Source organism: Prionailurus bengalensis, chromosome C1, assembly GCF_016509475.1.
Source record: "Prionailurus bengalensis isolate Pbe53 chromosome C1, Fcat_Pben_1.1_paternal_pri, whole genome shotgun sequence".
NCBI lineage: Eukaryota > Metazoa > Chordata > Mammalia > Carnivora > Felidae > Prionailurus > Prionailurus bengalensis.
Genome location: NC_057345.1, coordinates 33,077,626 through 33,098,646, shown reverse-complemented (window position 1 = coordinate 33,098,646; position 21,021 = coordinate 33,077,626). Strand labels below are relative to the sequence as shown.

The following is a 21,021-nucleotide window of genomic DNA, read 5'->3' as shown; positions in this document are numbered from 1 at the left end:
CTCCCGCCGGTGCGCCAGGCGCCTCTGCAGCCCTGACCCAGCGAATCTGCCCGGCCACTCAGCGCCGCCGCCGGCCCGGGCCAGCCAATCAGCGCGCGGCGGCGGGCGCGGGCCGGCCGCGCGGCCAGCTGCAGAGGCGGCCTCCGCGGGCGGCGCCCGGGAGGGGCGGCGGGGCCGGGGGCCTGCGGCGGACGGGGGAGGGGCGGCGCCCGGCGGACGCGCCCCGGGGAGTCCGCGGGTGGCAGGCGGGCGACTAGCGCGGCAGCCGGAGGGCATCCCCGCCCCGCCCGGGACCCCGGTGGGCGTGGCGTCGCCGGCCGGGGTGGGACGGCGGGAGCGGGAGGGGCCGGGGCGGCGGCCCGCGGGGCGGAGAGGGTGTCCCCGCTACCCCGCTAAAGATGCGCAGCGGGCGGCGGGCTGCGTCCCAAACGCGGTCGCGAGCAGCGGGGCCCGAGGGGCACCGGTGGGCCCCAGCAGAGTCCCGGGCAGGGCCTCAGGGACATCCCAAGGGGGATTCTGGGGCCTGGCGAAGGTCACCCCGGAAGGCCCCCAGTTGGACCCTGGCCTCGGAATTCTCTGCCGAAATCCCGGCCTGGAGCTGGGGTGGAGGGTGGGGGATGTTGAGGGGGATTAGGGTTTAGCCGCCTCCCATTCAGATAATTTGAAGGTACATTTCTCAGGGTCTTAGATTTTCTTGCACTGGACACCCCCAACTAGTTTGCGGCGGCTGTGGGCCTCAGAACCTCAATGTGACGAAAACGGGTTTAAGAGTCCTTTTAGAAAGACCACTGGCTGGTCTTCCCTCTCTCCACCCCCACAGGCCGTACAACTGAGTCATCTTTAAATACCGTCCTCGGTCCTAGCCAATTGCAGATTCTGCCTGCAAACAATGTTTGAAGCCAGATCCCTTCTAAATAACTGCAAGACTGAAGTTAGCCATCTTTGAAGATCGCAATTGCTCTTCCAGCTCATTAAAATATATGTCTTTTTTTTTTTTTTTTTTGGCTTAGGGAAGCAAGAGTAATTTCAAGGCAGGCCCAGCAGTGACGACTTGGAAACCCATCTTAAGATGTCTCAGGTAAGGTACAGGCTTCACTGTAAATATCATGCAGATGTGTGCATTTACCCCACTAGATGTGCCTTTGGAAAAGTTATATCTAAATAGAGTTTCAAAAATTAATTCTCTTTCAAGCAAGGTTAACTAAATCCTTTTGTGTTGCAAAATGTACCCCCCCCCCCACTACCATGTATTTTCTTAAAGAATCAGTACACTAGTGCCCTATGGATTAGTAATTTCCAAAAATTCTTTTTTTTATTTATAATTTTTTTAATGTTTATTTATTTTTTTGAGAGACAGTGTGAGAGGGGAAGGTGCAACAGAGAGGGAGACACAGAATCCAAAGCAGGTTCCAGGCGATCAGCACAGAGCTGGATGAAGGGCTGGAACTCATGAACCATGAGATCATGACCTGAGCCGAAGTCTGACCCTCAACTGACTGAGCCCCCCCCCAGGTGCCCCCCCAAAATATCTTCTAACCACAGATGAGCTTGGGCACTAGAGACTCTGTCTTCTACATTGGCCATTTCCTTGATGCTCCATGGTATTCACCTTGTTGACCCTGGTGCTTCCTATGGGGCTTTTGCAGTATCACACATAGCATGTCTATGAGATGACGAACCGTAGAGTGCTGGCACACTTGTTTACTGAAAACTGTATAAGGGTCTGTAAATTTAGAAGTTGCTTATCATCTATGTCCATAGCTATCTATACGAGGCTAGAATACTTAAGTCATATGAAGATACAGGTGCATATCCAGGCAGGAGAGCAGGGTCTGCTTCCTCACTGTCTTTGCTCTTCCTTGCTAGCAGGTTAATACCACCCCTGTGGTCTCCCTTTTCTAGGATGGGTGACAGGTGAGGACGTGGGACAGCGGCATATCCCGTTAGGAGATGGCTATGCTTGTATAGGTGTAACGTTTTGTTATATTACGGAAATTCCTCACGCACAGAGATATGGTCCCAGGTTTAGGATTATTTTTCCCAGATGTATTATGTTATGTAACTTTCTCCATAGATGACTCCCAAATTCACATTGAATCCTGACATCTTTTGAGCTTCAGCAGTATAAAACAGAATGCTGTCCTGCCATTATCTCAACATCCCTAAAGCCAAACTCACTCTTTCCCCCTCCATTCCAGATTCTACTCTCTTTTTTTTTTTTTAATTTTTTTTAACGTTTATTTAATTTTTGAGAGAGAGAGAGAGACAGAGCATGAACAGGGGAGGGTCAGAGAGAGAGGGAGACACAGAATCTGAAACAGGCTCCAGGCTCTGAGCGGTCAGCACAGAGTCCGACGCGGGGCTCGAACTCACGGACTGCGAGATCATGACCTGAGCCAAAGTCGGACGCTCAACTGACTGAGCCACCCAGGTGCCCCTAGATTCTACTCTCTTAAACAGTAAGGAAAATATATTATCTCATGTGGCAGGTAGGGCAGCTTTAGATTTAGTTCATTTAACAGCTAAATAACATTCTCAGGGACCCAGATTCTTTCCGTTTTGTCACTCTGATATTCCTAGGTTAGTGCCCCTCGTAGTCACAAAATGGTTGCCACAGTTCCACCTAACACATGCATACATGTAACATCTGGCAGATGTAGAGAGACTGTTTCTTCCCATGTATCCCTTTTATTATCAAGGAAAACCTGTCTTGGAATTCTTCAAGCCATCTTCCCACGATCTCATATGCTGACATCTAACCCAGTCACCATCAAGGAGGAAGAAACTATCATGAATGGCTTAAATTAATTATGATTCGCCCCTGTGGCTGAGAATTAGACTTTTTTTCCCCAAGCACGTGTAGACTTAGGTGAATAACCTGGGCAAAATGGGGGTTTTCTTAGGAGGAATGAAAGGAGAATAGATGTTAAGGGGACAAATAGCAGTGTTTAATACATGTGGTAATACAGTAAATATGTCAGCTAGGTTAGGCTGTGGTAACAGATGATCTCAAAGTGTCTTACGACAGCAAAGTTTTTTTCTTGAAATACCCTACATGTTCATGGCAGGTCAACTTGGCTATATTCTAGTTTGTCCTTATGCTGGGACCCACGCTGGACCCTTATCTGGACACAGTTGGTCTCATGAAAGAAGAAAAGTGATCATGTGAATCCCACAGTAGTTCTTAATATTTCTGCCTGGAACTGATGCATGTTCTTGGTCACAAAAAGTTCCTCTGGCCAACTCTGACATCACTAAGGAAGGACAGCAAACATTTGTTTAAAACTGTGACCAACAACACAGCGGGCCACACACAAGGACCAGAAATAACCAAATCTTGCTCTGCTAATCATCTCTCCTCTCCTTAGAGTTCCCAAGGGGACTATGCACAAGAAAGAAATTGGAATTGAAACCAGTGGATTATTTTATTCATAGCTGAGCTGGCACCCAATAACCTCCAGAACAGAAATCTGCCGGAAGACTAGGTTGAATGACATGGCATAGGTTTCAGGCTACAGTGAAGCTCCCTAATTCCCTGTTCCCTTTCCCCCCTCTACATTTTGGGGCCAGTATGCGTGGGCATGCCTGCCGAAAGAGGGGAGAAGATGATCAGATCTGCAAAGCAGACCGGATTTACTTTTCTTAGTGTGTGCTAGAGACTGAGCTGGGCCACTTAGCGGGAAATGGGGAGCAAAGCAGCACACACGGCCACGTGACCTTTGAAGACAAAGTGACCGTAACCACGTAAAATGTGAACTCATTAATGTACTGGGTTCTGAGCAATCAGATTAACAAATTCTTCCTTCTGAAGGAAACCATTAAGAAGACAGGGCATTCTCTCTCTCTGCCCCTCCCCCACTTGCTCTCGAAACAAACAAATAAAAGGGCAGAAAAGGGAATTCCTTCCTATGTTCCCACACTCTCACTTCTGTTCTTACTCTGTTAGGAAGAGGAATAGAAAAGTGGCCTGTGCACCATCTATTTGCCTCCTCATCTAGACAGTAAGCCTCTTAAGAACAGGGGCTAAAGCATTGTGTATCACTGTTTCTACCTGTAGTAGGTACTCAGGTAACTGTTGATAATAGTTATGACCATCATTAAGAGACATCATTGCAATTTCAGTTGACAAAACTGTGGTCAATTACAGATAAACAGTTGGCCTTTGAATAACACGGTGGGTAGAGATGCTGACCCCCTGCACAGTTGAAAATCCATTTATAACTTTTGACTCCCTAAAAACTTAACTACTAACAGCCTTCTGTTGACCAAAAGCCTTACTGATAACATAAACAACACATATATTGTATATGTGTTCTACACAGTATTCTTACAAGAAAGTAAGCTAGAGAAAAGAAAATGTTATTAAGAAAATCAAGGGGTGACTGGGTGGCTCAGTCAGTTAAGCATCTGACTTGGGCTCAGGTCATGATCTTGCAGTTTGTGAGTTTGAGCCCCGCGGCAGGCTCTGTGCTGACAGCTCAGAGCCTGGAGCCTACTTTGGATTCTGTGTCTCCCTCTCTTTCTCTCTGCTCCTCCCCGTCTCTCTCTCTCTCTCTCTCTCTCTCTCTCAAGTAAATAAACATTAAAAAATTTTTTTAAAAAATCAAAAAGAAGGGAAAATATACTTACAGGACTGTACTATATTTATTGAAACAAATCCATTTATAAGTAGACACACACAGTTCAAATCTGTGTTGCGCAAGGGTCAAGTGTACTAGGTTTTGTAACCTGGGATTCTGGGGCTATATTTCTCATCTTACTTTTAACCTTCAGTATAGACTGGCACAAATGGGTATTGAGATGTGGGTGTGGACAGTGGAAAGAAAGTGATAGTCTTCATAAATATTACATATGACCCTAAGCAGGTGGATGTGCCAAGTATATAGAAGATCAAAATTCAATTGACCTCAATAAATTAGAGAAATGGTCATCAATGGCAGGTTAAAATGCATTAGGTAGCAAAAGAAGCATCTCTCTCTCTCTCTGTCTCACAACACACACACACACACACACACACACACACACACACACACACACAATTCAAGAAAGAAAAACTGGCCGGGCAGAAATGTGGCCAAAAAAGACCTGATAGACGCGGCAAACCAATAACAGAACGAAAAGAAAAACAGCAGGATATATTAACAGAAGCCTGTGAAGCCAAATTCATCTTCACCTCCCTGGGACCTTGCTTAGTGCCTGGCACACAGTGCACGTTGCTAAGTATATGTGGAAAAAATGCATGACTTTGGCTTTGGTCAGATTATCCGTGCTGTTCATTCCTCTGAGAAGACTTTGCATAACCAATTCCTGTCCATTCTTCAAGGCCCAGCTCAAATACAGTTCCTGTCTGGTGCCTTCCTTAAATTCAGCCTACCCTCAGCTAGAAGAATGCTGTTTCTGAATTTTCATAAGTGATGAGTATGTGCTAGTGGTGATTATTCCAGTAATGGGCATTGGGTAGCTACTGGGTGAATAGTAACTCAGATTAAGACAGTCCAGTACACATAATTTCGAATTATAGAAATAATAACTAACAGAAGGGGTCTGCAATTCTATAACTGTTCATCATTGGCATTGACTCTGACTTTCTGTGCTCTTGTTTCTTCTCTCTGTGCTATATGTAATCCAGGTGTCAGTTTTCCCCTCCTCCTCTTATTCAAGCTCACACCCCTTATGCCCTCTCCTACCAGCATCTTAGTGAACAAGATAGAATTTGCTGAAGGGGAGACGTGATTTATGTCACGTGGGCTGTAGCAGCTGGAACCCCGCTACGACACACCTCTTTCTCCAGAGTACACACTCTCCGCTTCTGCCACAGGGATCTCTTCCCATCCCTACCCCATCCTACCTCCCAGCCTCCAGCTTTCCTGCTCTTCACCTTCCCCCCCACCAGCCCTATGTAGACTCCTCAACCCTTCATTATTCAGAGGAATGCATTTCATCCTAGTTTCTACATCCAAACCTGTGCCCAACGAATGACCATGTTCAGCAAAACAGCAAGTTCTTCCAGTTACAGGACCTTCCCTCTTCAGGAAATAGAACACGATTATAAATAATATTCTTCTTTTGTAAACCTAATTAACACAAAATGACTGAATGGGGTTTTTTCATGAAGTCTTCATGTGGAGGTTGTTGGAGCCAGCTTTTGAAGAGTACAGCGGACACAGGTCTGCAAGGCAGGGTACAAAGAAGACGTCCAGGAGGGGATTGCCAGCTGCTGTCCTGCTCTGGATGAACTAGGCTCCCAGAACCGGGTAGGAGTTTATAGTTCTCAAGGGGCTTGCCCTATCTGTCTGGAGACAAGGCTGCATAATTGCTTATCTTGTTATCTGCCAGCTCCAGCCTCATGCAGCTGTAATCATTAAGACAGACAGTTGTTCCATTGTCCTTTCCTAGCTCCTTAGCCTTTTCTGACCAAGTTGGGAATTCTATTAGAAATCCTAACACTATCTTTCCTTTCCTCTCATGTTAGGGGACAGGCTATGCTCAATAACAAAAAGACCCCAGAAGACAGTGACTCGACAAGTAATTTCTCTGTCACTCAGTAGTCCAGTAAGGAGAATGTCCGGGATGGGGAAGTAGCTCTGCTTCACTGGTTCAACCCAGGACCCAGGTTCCTTTCATCCTAGTGTGCCACCAACTCATTGTTGGCATGTTTGGGGCCGGCTCTCGTGGCCACATCTGTGTTCCAGGCCTCTGGAAGGAGAAAGAGAGGAAAGAGGAAGTGGACAAGTGGCCGCCTTTGAAAGATGTAACATGAACATTATACTCCTAACTTCCATTCACATCCCAAGAACCTGGACCCATAGTCACATCTACTGCAAGGAGGCTGGAGACTGTACTCCCTAATTGGTTAGGTGTGTGCCCAGCTAAAACTCAGTGTGGGGTGAGAAGGGCTTCTGTTACTAAAAGGAAGAAAAGAAATGGACATGAAGATGAAGAACAGCTCCCACCGTACCTCCCTATCCTTATGTGGGGATAAGAGACCCTACCGATGTGCCACTCTAGTAATCTCCAGTTTCTTCAAATTCCCTGAATATGCATTTCTGTGTCCCACCTCCACGACTGTTCACGGTAAATCTTTCTCACTTTTCGTTGCCTGCTAGCATTGGCTCAAGTAGCACCTTCCCTAGGAAATCTTCCTGTATCTTAGTTTGGGGTAAGTGGCCCTTCTTTGTGTTCTGATAGTGTTACAGAACCAGGCTGGAACGCTGGCGGAAAAACCAAGCGGCACTCGGAGATCTTGGTGGATCGGAGATTTATTTAACACCAGCAGGCTCAGAGGAGACTGTTTTTCCAAAGATCTGAGCTCCGAATGAAGGGAGGAAGGGTAATTTATAGTGGTCAGCTTCCATATCTGTGGCAGGCTTGTGTGCGTGGCAAACAAGGCAAGAAGAACCTGGAAGAGGGGTCTCCAAACTAGAGACCAGAGCTTGTTTTAGTCCCGTTGGCCATCTTATGGTGTAAAACTGTATTCATTTTCCCAACGGTAGCACACTATGCATTTTTCTCCTTTGGCAATTGTCAAAGTCCTCCAGTATCTGCACACATGTGAAATCATCTCCTTGTGCTCTGTTTCCGTCTAGACTGTAAGCCATTTGAGAGCAATTTTGCTATGTCTTAGTCATATTTGCGTCTTACTACCTAGGTTGAGCTGAATTCCTTTTCCCGCCAGTGGGTGAAATAAGTTGTGCCATCGCCTGACCCCCTGTATGCCCACTGAGGTATAGCTTTCATCCATAAAATGGCCTGGCCAGGCTGTCTAAGTGGGCATTCTTCCCATTTGGACAAAAGGACTAGCCTGAAACCCTAGCAGGTCTAAGATCCTGACCCTTGTCCTAGCTCTTTGAATTCCTGTCCCTCGTGAGCCCAAGACCTGTTTTTGTTACCCTCTAGGGGCTGGCTGCCAACCTAGAACCATGGTATGACTGCCATTTGCTGACATTGATCTTAGACCCTTCACTAGGTCTAAGCTATGCTTCATCTGCTGTGTACTTCCTTGATACTGAAACCAGCTGGAACTCAGTCCTGGCATATTCTTTATCTTGGGATGTTGACAAATGACCCTTTAGCTAGGTCAGTTTTCCCTAGTTCTGCTCCTGGTGGGCTCTGTCCATTTCCCATTCACCACTGGTCATCCTGCTAAAGCTCTATCATGCTTGACCTGTGAATAAATGTGCCCATGTTAGGATTAATAGTATTGTTTGTACCTTCTGTTTGAAGATAACTGGTCCAAGATAGGAATCAATTCTTAGCTTTGTGGCATATCACTGGCACAAAGTGATATATACTTTTTTCTTTATATAGACTTTCTTTGGATGAAAAATTACTAGTGTGTGTATATATTTTTATTTATTTTATAATGCATATTATAAAATATATAAAATAAACATTTTGAAAGTATATATATATATATACACACATACACACACATATATAGCTTAAAATATAAATATTTGAGTATGCAAAGCCAGTGTATTGAGCAGGTTACTCATTTGCAAATATGTTTTATTTTTACAAAAGGAGTTGCCAGTAAAATCTTAGGAATTAATGTGTCTCTCTTTTGGTGCAACTTTAGTAATTATTCAGTAAGGCAGAATTCCCAGTTCAGATGGATGATTTGGTCAGCCACATAATCTGTCCTTCTGTATATCAAAGAGATGGGTCAGAAGCAAGGAAGTTTAACCATAAAAAGTCAGGAATTTGGTCAAATCATCCAAAGACCTTGGGAATATCCAGGGAACTGAGAGGCAGGTAACTCTTAGCATCCTTGAGAATATGAAGATGCATTGGCAGTTTGTAATGAACTGAAGGTTCCCAACTCTAAAAGGTCACTTAAGGGTTAGAGATAGGGGGGCACTTGGGTGGCTCAGTCAGTTAAGCATTCGACTCTTGATTTTGGCTCAAGTCATTATCTCACGGTTTGTGAGTTTCAGCCAACAGCATGGAGCCTGCTTGAGATTCTCTCTCTCCCTCTCTCTGCCTCTTCCCCCGCTCATGTGCACACATGTGTATGTGTGTGCATGCGCACACACTCTCTCCCTCACAAAATAAATAAATAAACTTTTAAAAAGATTTTTAAAGAGTTAGAGATAGGTCCCACCTGCATGTACATTTGACAATTTGCGAGTAACAAATTCCGTTTAAACTAGCATAAGCAAAAAGGGAATGTACTGGCGGCTTACAACCCTTGGAAGTCTAGGAGTGGACTTCAGTCACAGCTAGATCTAGGGGACTAAAATACATTTTCAAAATTGGTCTTTCTCACTCTTTCAATCCCTGTCCCTTCCTTTCTCTCACTCTTGCTCTGCTTCTTTCTGACATTGGCCCCATTCTCTTCTACAAGAGATACCTTCCTCTACATGGCAGAGAAGAGGGCCCCCATTCACATTCTTAACACTCTTTATCTGGAAGGCCACATGCCTTTTCTTCTACCTTTAAACGGAAAAAAAAAAAATCCCCAGGAAGAACCTGATTGGCCTACCTCTGGGCTAATCATAGCCAAGGCTATTGGGTTCCTTGGTTGGCTGGGCCCTGTGGCTGTGAAGTGGGGAGGAATAGTTGGCAGCCTCACCAGACTCACACAATTTGTGTGGGTCTGGGCAGACAAAACAAGAACTTTCCACCACATTCTCCTTTCTAATGCCTGAGAGTCCCCAGCTAAATATCTCCAGTGTTCCCACAAAACAGCCCAGGCTTCATGTCATACTTTCGATGTTTCCGCTCTTAACGTTCCACACTGATCACTGCTTGCTTTCTGTGTGGATTCCTGCTCCATGGTTCCCTTGGATTTCCCGCTGCTTATGTTGTTGATGCCACTTAGCTGGACCGTGGGTGGCCACTCTGGTGCTCAGGCCAATGCCTGTGCTGTGTTTCTTTCCTGCACCTCCTTTTAGTACTCTATTTGGAGATGTGCCTATGAATTTCCCAGATTATCTGACGGGGTCCAGTCCAGAGAGTTGTGCCATTATGTCCAGTTGTATAGACTGTGCAGTGCACAAGGGCACCCAGTAAGGGCAAGCATGGGGACCAAAGTCTAGCACGAAACGTAGTTCATTAAGGTTGAGTTACCCACCCACCCACCTGTGTTCTCCAGGAGGAAGAAGCACTTTTTCTCTTTGTACTAGGGTCCTGATCCCTGCCCTCAGGAGCTGTGACTGCCCCTAGGCAGCTGAAGGCTACCAGGAGCACAGCTCCTACTGTTTCCTCTGAAAAGCAAAGGAGCAGCTTCCTCTCTTGTTTGCCAGTGTATCAAAGAAATGCCATTATGTTAAACATAACACCGGGAGAGCAGGAGGGATCACAGGCCCATCCCACCTTGTCATCCAACTATAACAGCCTCATATGCCCTCTCAATATGCCAAAGCAAACAAATAATGAAAAACCATCACGAATGTGACAGAGCTGTCAAAAGCACACAGTCATGAGCTGTGGAAATTATGAAGCATTGGGGGTTCTATGTTTTCTGAAACTGGTACATCTCTTATCAAGATAGAAAATAAAATCTAAGAAAATCTGTCATGGGGCACCTGGGTGTCTCAGTCAGTGTCTAGGTCTCAATTTTGGCTCAGGTCATGATCTTGTGGTACATGAGTTCAAGTCCTGCATCTGCTTGGGATTCTCTCTTTCCCTCCCTCCCCTGCTTGCTCTCTCTCTCTCTCAAAAATAAACAAATAAACTTAAAAAAAAAAAAGAAAAGAAAAGCTGTGAGAACCATCTCACGGAAGTACTGAACATCACACCATGTCAGAGTAAGCCATGCTCACATTTAGTCACACTATTAAGACCGTGATGGCTCTCCAATGTGCCAAGGCAGGCCTTTGTAGTGTTACATGCAGCTTAAACCTGGCCCTCTCCTGTTCCCCAGAACATAGAGAAGATACCAATGGCAAGAGACTGGGTTTGACAAGGTTAGGTAATAGCCACCATGTTGGTCCCAGAACTACCATACGAACCAAACCTGTAGCCCTGATGCTGCACGTGGCCGATGATACTGCACCCTTTCTTTTGTGATGAATGCTCTCCTGGGAATCTGGAGTCCTGCCTGCAATTTGCTTCTGTCAGCCCTCCCCTGCCTCCTTTCCCCCAGCCCCTCAGACATACCTACATACACAGCGTGGATATGGCTTGAGTTCTTTTCCTGGAAGGCTCCTTCACAATCGGGCAAAACAGAATGCAGCAGAAAACTGGGAGACGTGTCATCTCGTTAACACTCCAGCAGTACCCAAATCCCACTTTGATCCCAGTGGGCACTCGCTCCAGTAGGGATAGAGGAGAATGTGGCCGCTGTTGCCATCTGGGGTGTCCCCTGGAGTGGTGAGTCAAAGGTGGTCAAACGTGTATACATTTCTCAATCTGTGTCTCTCCTACCACTGCCCTAGGGCTTTATTTTTCGGCAGAAGGGTGTAAAATTGAAGACACAGGACTGCTTCCTACTCTGCTGCTCAGACGTTCTCCTGTTCTCCTTTTGTGTTATCCTCCATAAAACTAAATCGGATGGGGTTCTAGCCAGTGATAGGGCCAGGGTAGGAGGGAGGTGTGGAAGGGATGTGTCCTGAGGTGGTTACCGAATCCATCAAAGAGAGTTGGAAGAAACTAATCTAGAGACAGTGGAGATAGTAAGATAGACAGCCCGAGGCACAGGAGCTTCTATTTGACTGCTCACAATTAAAGAAAATTAAAAAAAAACACACACACCAAAAAAACTGTGAAGAAGGATACTTTCAGCAATGAGAGTGAAACGTCTGTGAATAATTCATTTTCAAACTGGTTTGCCAAGGGAGAGCAGTCATGGGGCTAAACCCTTGATGAAATAAACCCTTGATGAAAAGCAAAGGTTGCATGAGTCACACCCATTACTTGGAAAAACTAATAGTAATTGACTCTGCCCCTTCTTGTCAGGGAATCGGACAACACACTGTGTGGTATTTCTTTGGTCCCGTCTCTCTGAAGACTTCAGATTGTATTATTTTTAAAATCTTGATACCAGCTAAAGCATCAGGTAATTTAGTCATGTCCAGTAGAAGAGAGTGTACTGTATACAGCAGACAAGAGATGGGATACATGGGGGGCAGCACAGGTAGTAGGAAAAAAAACCTACTGAATTAGGAGACCCACGTTCTTGTCCTGCAAGCTAGCACTGTAACTAGCCAGCAATGGAATGTTAGAAAAGTCACTTAACCCTCACTAGTCTTTACCTGCAAGATGAAGAATTTTAAATTAGATAACCCATTATGTAAATAATCTCTAAAGCCAGCTCTAAAATACTATAATTCCAGAGCGCCTGGCTGGCACAGTTGGTGGAGTGTGTGGCTCAGGATCTCGGGGTTGTGAGTTTGAGCCCCACCTTGGGTATAGAGATTGCTTAAAATCTTTGAAAAATAAAATAAACTACAATGCTATAATTCCATAGTCTTATTGGAACGTCACTAGGTACTCAAGAAACTCATAGACAAATACCAGGAACCAGGAGTAAATGGACTGATCTAAGCCCACCAGCAGAGGAAACAAGCCCATGCTGGTAAAGGCTAGAGAGCTGCAAAGTCTGCCGTTGTTTTCCAGGGAGCTGTGTGATGGCTGGGCACAGGGGCCATGGCAGACAGTCCTGGGAAAATACTTAGTCCTGGGCTCCCTAAATGTTCCTTTTGGTCTAGGTGTGAGATTAAGATACATCTAGGGGCGCCTGGGTGTCTCAGTTAAGTGTCTGACTTCCGCTCAGGTCATGACCTCACAGTTCATGAGTTCGAGCCCTGCATCGCATCTGTGCTGACAGCTTGGAGCCTGGAGCCTGCTTCAGATTCTGTGTCTCGCTCTCTCTGCCCCTCCCCTGTTGTGCTCTGTCTCTCTCTCAAAAATAAATATTTAAAAAATTAAAAAAAAATAGATACATCTAAAAGTGCTCTGTGATTTGCCTCTTTTCCCCTTTTGTCTATTATAACTGTAGAGAAATATATCCCAAGAGATCTACTCACACAGTAAAGTTCTTCATGTGCCTATAGAGGCTGAGGCTGTATACAACATAACAGACCAGTGGTTAACACTAGCATAAAGAATTATGTTGTTGTAGCCATTCTAGATGTGCCTAAATGTGACCCAAAGGTTACTGGTTACTCCCCGGCCTTGCTTGATATCGTTCACATTCCTAAGATATGATCTGTACTTTGTTGATGGTGCAGCTTAGGTTCCAAATGCCCTCTTAGTTGTCTACAAGACGGGAGAGAGGGCCCTGGCTTATAGGACACAAGGCTCAGTCTAGGTCTGGAAATATGCATCACATTCCCACAGGCTGCAGACGAGACATATGAGACACCTAGGAAGTCTTTCTGAACGCCAGCATTTCAAGAGATAGTCCCAGGCTATGTGAAGATCCTGTGTCCCAACACAAGAGTCCTGGAATCAAGGCAAGGCATCCTACTGCATACACTTGCTTTCAGTTGAGCACAATACACCATGGCCTTGACTTCCCTGGGGAGTATTACTCCAAAGCTTAGGCCTTATAGGGGTAATGCTTAACGCTTCTCTTTTCTATCCAAGTTCTGAACCACTTGATAAACAAGGCAAGAGCTGGTAGATGGAGGCCAAAAGACTATGTTTCTATGACATCAGAGAACGTGGCTTAGATGTGAGAGTTCAACTGTCTTCTTAATGCTGAAACCTAGAGTTAGATGGATTTACCACCTAGTCAGAGAAATCACTGATTTCTGTAGGACTCCTCCATAAGGGAAGGGAGCATGAAGGGAACATGAAGGAGCAGAGCATAGAGCCTGCTAACTCTGGCCAGACACACTCCCCAAAGGAAGGAGATAGGAAAGGGGTTCTGCTGTGCATACCTAGTTTTGTCACTGAACTCAAACTTGTCCGTGCACCTGATGTGCCATAGGCCAATGTCTTGAGACACCGGTTTTGAAGCAGAGAAAGCTTTGTTATCAGAGGGCAGCCCGATGAGGAGGCAGGGGATCATTTCCAACAGCTGCATTGCCCTGCTGAGCCTAGGCACAGCTTATGTATGTTTGGAGAAGAAGATAAATTCATGAGAGGAGGGTGAAGGGTTTCTTGAAACCTTAAGGGGGGGGGGTGCTTGAAACATCTGGAGGTATACATGCTTCCAGACAATGAGGTGCCATTCAGGACTTGGTACATCAGATAGTTTTAAGACAAATGTCAGCATCTGTGTCCTGTCAGATTCTTATAATAATCAATGTACAAACAAGTGGTAGAGTTACAAGGGCACAGTTAATGATTGGTCGTGCACTGGGCTTAAGACATGCATAAAACATAAGTAGGGAACAGAACAATATGGAGCTACGTTAATAATATAACTAATACAACTATTGGGGTGCCTGGGTGGCTCAGTCAGTTAAGCATCAACTTTTGATTTTGGCTCAGGTCGTGATCTCATGGTGGTAAGATTGAGCCTCATGTCATGCTCTGTACTGGGCATAGAGCCTGCTTGAGATTCTTTTTCTCTCCCTTTGCCCCTCCCCCACTGTGTGTGTGTGTGTGCGTGTGTTCTCTGTGTCTCTCTCTCTCTCTCAAAAAAAAAAAAAAAAAGCTATAGTGTTGTTTCTGCTTTCAAACAGGTCTAGGAACCAATTGTCCAGCCTCAGATTCTCCTTTCAAACTTACCAATCAGATAACTTACTCTCCTCCCCAGTATTATGCTAAGAGTACTGCACCTGCCAAACAGAAGGGATGTGTGAAATTGAGAGGAAGCACTGTTCCATCATCCACTCTTCCCATTAACAAAGTCCTAGACCTTTTTCTAGTCTCATAGGGAGGCTTAAAGTTTCAGAAGTGAAACAGCACATCTAACCTACCCCTTGGGACAAAATAAATTAAGTGCACATAACACCCAGCAGAACACTGTTCATTAGGGTGCAGGGGATAAAGAATTAGTAGGATAGTAGGTTCATCCTGTTTTCTTCCAGCTCTATGTCCAGAGTACCTTCCTCTTTTAGGATAACCAGGCCTGCCACAGGGTGTGGTGATAGCTGAATTGAATAATTACTTATTGAGGAATTGCATAATTACCTGGTAGATGCCGAATTCCTGTTGAGATCCTAGGAAAAATTGAATGGTGAAGGATCTTAGGACATCCTCCAAGAATATCAGATTCAACATGACACAAGATTAAGGACTAGCTTATCGTTGGTCTGTTATCCCCACAGATGATATATCAGAAACTAAGATTCATTCTTCTTCTTTTTTTAATATTTATTTATTTTGAGAGAGAGAGAGCATGCAAGGGAGGGGCAGAGAGAGATAGGGTGAGAGAGCACAAGCAGGCTTTGTGCTGTCAGAGCAGAGCCCTACTTGGGGCTTGATCCCATGAACCAAGAGATCATGACCTAAGCAGAAATCAAGAGTCAGACACTTAACTGACTGAGTCACCCAGGTGCCCCACATTCTTCCTTCTTTTTAAGTAAGCTTTATACGGGCGCCTGGGTGGCTCAGTCGGTTAAGCGGCCGACTTCAGCTCAGGTCATGATCTCATGGTCCGTGAGTTCAAGCCCCACGTTGGGCTCTGTGCTGACAGCTCAGAGCCTGGAGCCTGTTTCAGATTCTGTGTCTCTCTCTCTGACCCTCACCGGTTCATGCCCTGTCTCTCTCTGTCTCAAAAATAAATAAACATTAAAAAAAAATTTAAGTAAGCTTTATAATGTAAAACTTTAAGATTTACAGAAAAATTTAGATTTTGCAAAGATAGTAAAGATATTTCCCATGTACGCTGTGCTCAGTTTGCCCTATTAGTAATGTCTTATATTACTATGGCATATTTGTTATAATGAACATATGAACAATGACAATATATGAGCATATGAAAATATTGATACATTATTATTATTATTATTATTATTATAGAATAAAAGGTCATTGCCTTTTGGGAGGAAGACCACAAGAGGTAAGGGTTGTTAAAAAACAAATTTGACTTATTTATTTATTTTTAGTTATCCAAAGGGAGTTTTGTTTCCTTTGTTTTTTATTGACAGAGCTGGAGTGTGGCTACATCTGCCCCCAGTGTCTTCTGGGACCTAACCCATGTCAGTACTAACTGGAGGAGAACTCTGGGGTCTCCTAGATATCTGTGTGTTGGAGTGGATCCAAAACCATTTTCTACAGAGATTCCTGTCCTGGCCACGTCTTTGCTCTGCTCACCTGTGTGAGGCTCTGGCCCCAGGTCTCTGCCCAGCCCTTCAGTTTTTACAAGCAAGTTCAGTCAGTGCTGCTCCCAGCTGGGTCTGTATTTAGCATGAGCAGAATAGCTTCCGACCCACCACTTGTTAGGAATCAAAATGCTTTCCATTGTTATTAGTTTGGCTCAGAGAAGCAGTATTTAGGGAGGATTGCTTGGAGAACATATATAGTCTTTGAATCTTCCATTTATTTATTATTCATTTTTTTAAAAACAAAATTCAAGTGAGTAAATTTGAAGATCTAATTCACTTTATTAAGTGATTCATGAGTTGGGCAGCATCCCACCCAGCAAGTAGGAGCTCGAAGAGTTGTGTAAAATAGAAGATTGTTATAGGGAGGAGGGTGGGGCAAGGAAGTTACTAGCAAAAGAAAGAAAAGATTGTTTCAGGTTGGGTCACTTCTCTTAGTGGAAAGAGCAGGGAGTTTTACGTCCTCTTCCTTTGTTGGGGGGTGGGGGGGGGAGTAGGGGAGGGAGGGACCCGGTTGGGCGGTGTGGAACAGTGAGGGCCCATGTGACAGATTACCTCACTGGTGCTTATCAGAAAAAAATTTTTTTTCAATAAGCTCTACACCCAACATGGGGCTTGAACCCCTGACCTCAAGTTTAAGAGTTACTTGCTCCACTGACTGAGCCAACCAGGCACCCCAGAAAATTCTTGACTGACCTGTTAAGACTACATTTCTGGGGGAGGTTGAAATTGCATTTAGATTAGGTATTAATCCCAGGTTTGGTGAGTTGGTCTAAGTGATGCCATTTTGGGCTTATGGTTTTCTTTTTAATAGATGCCAGTTTTCATCACATTGTATCAAGGATACATACTGTCAATATGACTTGTAACTACTGTTGTTGACCTTGATCACCTGGTTGAGGTAGTGTTGGTCAGGCTTCTCTACTGCAAAATTACTCTCCCCTCCCCCCTTTCCATACTGTACTCTTTGGATAGATGTCACTCCGCAGCTCATACGTAAGGGGAGGCAATTATATTCCACTTCCTTTTTTTTTTTTTAAAGTTTATTTACTTACTTTGAGAGAGAGAGAATGAGCAGGGGAGGGGCAGAGAGAGAGAGAGAGAGAAAATCCCAAACAGTCTCCACTCTCAGCACAGAGCCCCACACAGGGCTCTATCTCACAACCATGAGATCATGACTTGAGCTGATATCAAGAGTTGATACCTCCTATCAGTTGATACCTGATATCAAGAGTTGTTCTACCTCCTTAAAAGCAGAGCATCTACATAAATTATTTGGATATATATATAGATATGTGTGTGTGTGTATATATATATATATATATATATTTTTTTTTTTTTTTTTTTTTTTTGCACGGGACATTTGTCTCTTCTCCCCCATTTACTTATTTATTCAATCATTATTATCACCTAGTGACTTCTTATATTCAATTGCTATTCCTATCTGCAAAAGAAATGGACATGTAGTTTTGTAGTTTGTCTGTTTTTTTCTGGTCACATGTTCAGAATTTAGGAGAGAATCACATTGGATTCTCATGGATATTTATTCTGTACATTGGGTTATAACCCAATACTACTTTGTTTATTTTGTTGCTTAAATTGTACCAGTTTCGGCCATTAGGAGCTCTTTCAGGTGCTTCCTTTGCCTCTTTGACATATCCCCATCACTGTCTTATTTCTATTTATTTATTTATTTATTTATTTATTTATTTATTTATATATATATGTCTTTTAGCACTCCATTACTTTCTGGCACTACAAGATGCTTCAGGCTCATCTTGAATATTTCCTGTCCCAATCCTAGAATCAGCCATTTCTCCAAGGAGCCAGAGTTTATCCTGATTTGCATATTTGTATCTAAAATGAACTCATTTGAGGGGCACTTGGGTGTTGTTGTTATTATTATTATTATTATTATTATTATTATTTTAAGTAATCTCTATGCCCAACGTGGGACTCAAACTCACAACACCGAGATCAAGATTCACATGCTGCACTGGCTGAGCCAGCCAGGCATCCCACAAATTTATTATCTTACAGTTCTGGAGGTCAGAAACGGGCCTTATGGGGCTAAAATCAAGTGTTGACAGAGCAGCGCTCCTTTTGGAGACTTGAGGGACAATCAGTCCCTTACCTTTTCAGCTTCTGGTGGCAATCCACACTGCCTCATGGCCCCTTCCAGCAATGGCATCTCGACTCCTGCAACCTTTAACATATTCTTATTTTATGGGCGCCTGGGTGGCTCAGTTGGTTAAGCATCCGGCTGTTGATTTCAGCTCAGGTCATGATCTCATGGTTCATGGGATTGAGCCCCGCACTGGGCTCTGTGCTGACAGCACAGAACCTACTTGGGATTCTCTCTTTCCCTTTCTCTCTCTGCCCCTCCTGCTGCTCATGCTCACTCTCTCTCTCAAATAAATAAAAGTAGAATGTTCTTATTTTAAAACCTTTCATTTAGTCACATCTGCAAAACCCCTTCTGCTATGTAAGGTGACATACTCACAGGTTTTGGGGATTAAAACTTGAACATCTTTGGAGGGCCATTCTTTTATCTGCCACAAACCCCTACAATGAAAAAGTGACATTTGCTGGTAAATCACAGTCTTACCTATTTCCTTTATACTACATAGGACATTCTAAATCTAAGTATTTTTGACAGCCTCTGACAATCATCTCTCCTTTTCTCAAAAGGAGATAATAACAATATTATCTAATAAGCCCTTCTAAACAACATATGTCAACTTTCTGGTATTTTACCACCCCCCCCCCCAAAGTAGCACAATTTTCCTAATTCTAGTGATATCATCCCCAATAGCAATTTAGAACATGTGGCTTAAACAGTCCATGTAGTTGATTTCCTACTTTAACCAAATGCTCTCCAGACAAGAAAGAATAAAGCCTTTATCCAGGTTCATAGGGTCATAGTGGCTCTCCTGACCCGTTTCTTATCTATGTGTTTTCCATCCTGGCATATAAGGCTCATCTGTCAATCATGTAGATGAGAGAATCTCCAACTATGTGTCCCATAAGGTGGGCCCAGTGTATTAGAATTAAAAGTTAAATAATTATGGATTTTTTTTCCAAATGGGAAAAAGTTACAGTGATGAATAGATTGTTATACATTTCAAAAATGTTCCCCATTAATCTTCCTTAACACTGGTGCTTCCTACTGCTTGCCTGTCAGCACGTGCAAGCTGACAACAAAAGGAATGAATAGGAAGCCAATTAAAATTAATAGAAAAAATTCAAAGATAAGAATAACAAATCATGCCTGGCTCGATAGCTCATGGTGCTTTCCTGTAATTTTATGTTGCATACATCCAACAGAGAAATATTTTGCTAGCCAAAATGCTGTATCACATAAAGGACTCTAGATGTAAAGGATAAATATCTTTCCCTAAATAGGATGGAGACTATACCACTATTTCTTCATTGCATTGTAGAATGTTAACAAAAGGATACCATTTTTGTCTTGTAAAAGGCCAATTTAATCCTGCAGGGGCAGGAATATGGGCTTTGGAACCAGGTAAATCTGAGTACAAACATCTTCCTAGCTGCATGACTGTGAATATGTTGCTTAAATGAATAATTTGAATTCGTTAAGAATTACATTTGGCTGTGTGTAGGTCATAAAGCAGCTGAAAAGTGAAAGAGGCTGATTTCTCCCTCAAAATAAAGAAGTGCAGAGTTAGGTTGTCCCAGTTTGGTATGATGGCTCCTTGATCATTAAGTTTCTAGTTCCTTTCTGCATGCCTCACCATCCTTAGCACCTCCTAGGTCACTCATGGTCTAATATGGCTTTTGAAGCTCTAGTCACCTCATCTGCTTTCCAAGCAGCAGAATGGATGAAGGGAGGAAGGACAACAGAAGTTTTCCAGGAGCCCCACACAGTGACTTCTGTTGATATCTAATTGGTGGCTCCTATCTGCAAGGCAAATGGGAACTGTAGTTTTTCATCTGCACACAGTGCTCAGAATTTGGAAGGAGGGGGTCATATTAGATTCTGTGCAGCAATGCCTAACCAATCCCCAGTGTCCATGATTCCCTTCTTTAAGAAAAACAATTTTTTTTACATTTATTTATTTTTGAGAGACAGAGTGAGACAGAGTGCGAGCGGGGGAGGGGCAGAGAGAGAAGGAGACACAGAATCCAAAGCAGGCTCCAGGCTGTGAACAAGAGCTCAGTGTAGAGCCTGACACGGGGCTTGAACCCATGAACTGTGAGATCATGACCTGAACCAAAGTTGGACGCTCAACAGTCTGAGCCACTCAGGCGCCCCCGTGAGTCCCTCCTTCTAGTAATAGAATCATTACCACATCTATCTACCACTAGATTTTACCTAGGCATGAGTAGAGCCTCTATTTTTCAACCTCCCTTGCAGTTAGTTGTGGCCATGTGACTATGATCTTTCTGGACAATGGGACATGAGCTGAAGTGTTTGTGTGCAATTTCCTTAAAGGAACTGCCTGTCCTTCATCCTCTCTTCCTCCTTCCCACAGGCTAGGACATGCATGTGTAGTGGTGAGCCAGCTTTTACCAAACAAATGAGGACAACACAATGGATGATTCAATGGTGGAGTAATGAGACAGAAGAAAGGTACGGGTGAGTGAAGCCGAGCCACCTGCATCCTGGACTTTCTGCCTGCCTCTGCTGTGTTTGGGGAGAGAAATAAACCTCCAGCTTGTTTAAGCCACTGTCTTTTGTTATCTCTTTGTTACAGCAACTTAGCCTGTATCCTAATTAATACAGTCACCTTTCTGTACCTCGGTTTATTTTTCTGTAAAATGGCAATGGCATTATGTACTCCACTGGGTTATAGCAAGAATTTAAACATTATAAGTAAGGGGTGCCTTGGTG

The 21,021-nt window shown here is 44.1% G+C and overlaps 2 long non-coding RNA genes across 2 annotated transcripts in view; one reads left to right on the top strand and one right to left on the bottom strand.

Annotated features, from left to right (window-relative positions):
* Positions 1 to 199: 199 nt before the first annotated feature.
* Positions 200 to 20,858, top strand: LOC122480348. The gene is made up of 3 exons (XR_006296562.1): positions 200 to 298; positions 1,011 to 1,078; positions 20,663 to 20,858. It is a non-coding gene; the product is annotated as an uncharacterized LOC122480348 (long non-coding RNA).
* The window catches only part of LOC122480350, a 49,567-nt gene continuing 33,174 nt past the window's right edge, over positions 4,629 to 21,021 (bottom strand). Inside the window, exons 4-6 of the long non-coding RNA XR_006296563.1 lie at positions 18,667 to 18,728; positions 11,104 to 11,308; positions 4,629 to 6,696 (exon numbers count right to left, since the gene is read on the bottom strand). This is a non-coding gene — a long non-coding RNA (uncharacterized LOC122480350). The remainder of the gene's footprint in view (positions 6,697 to 11,103; positions 11,309 to 18,666; positions 18,729 to 21,021) is intronic.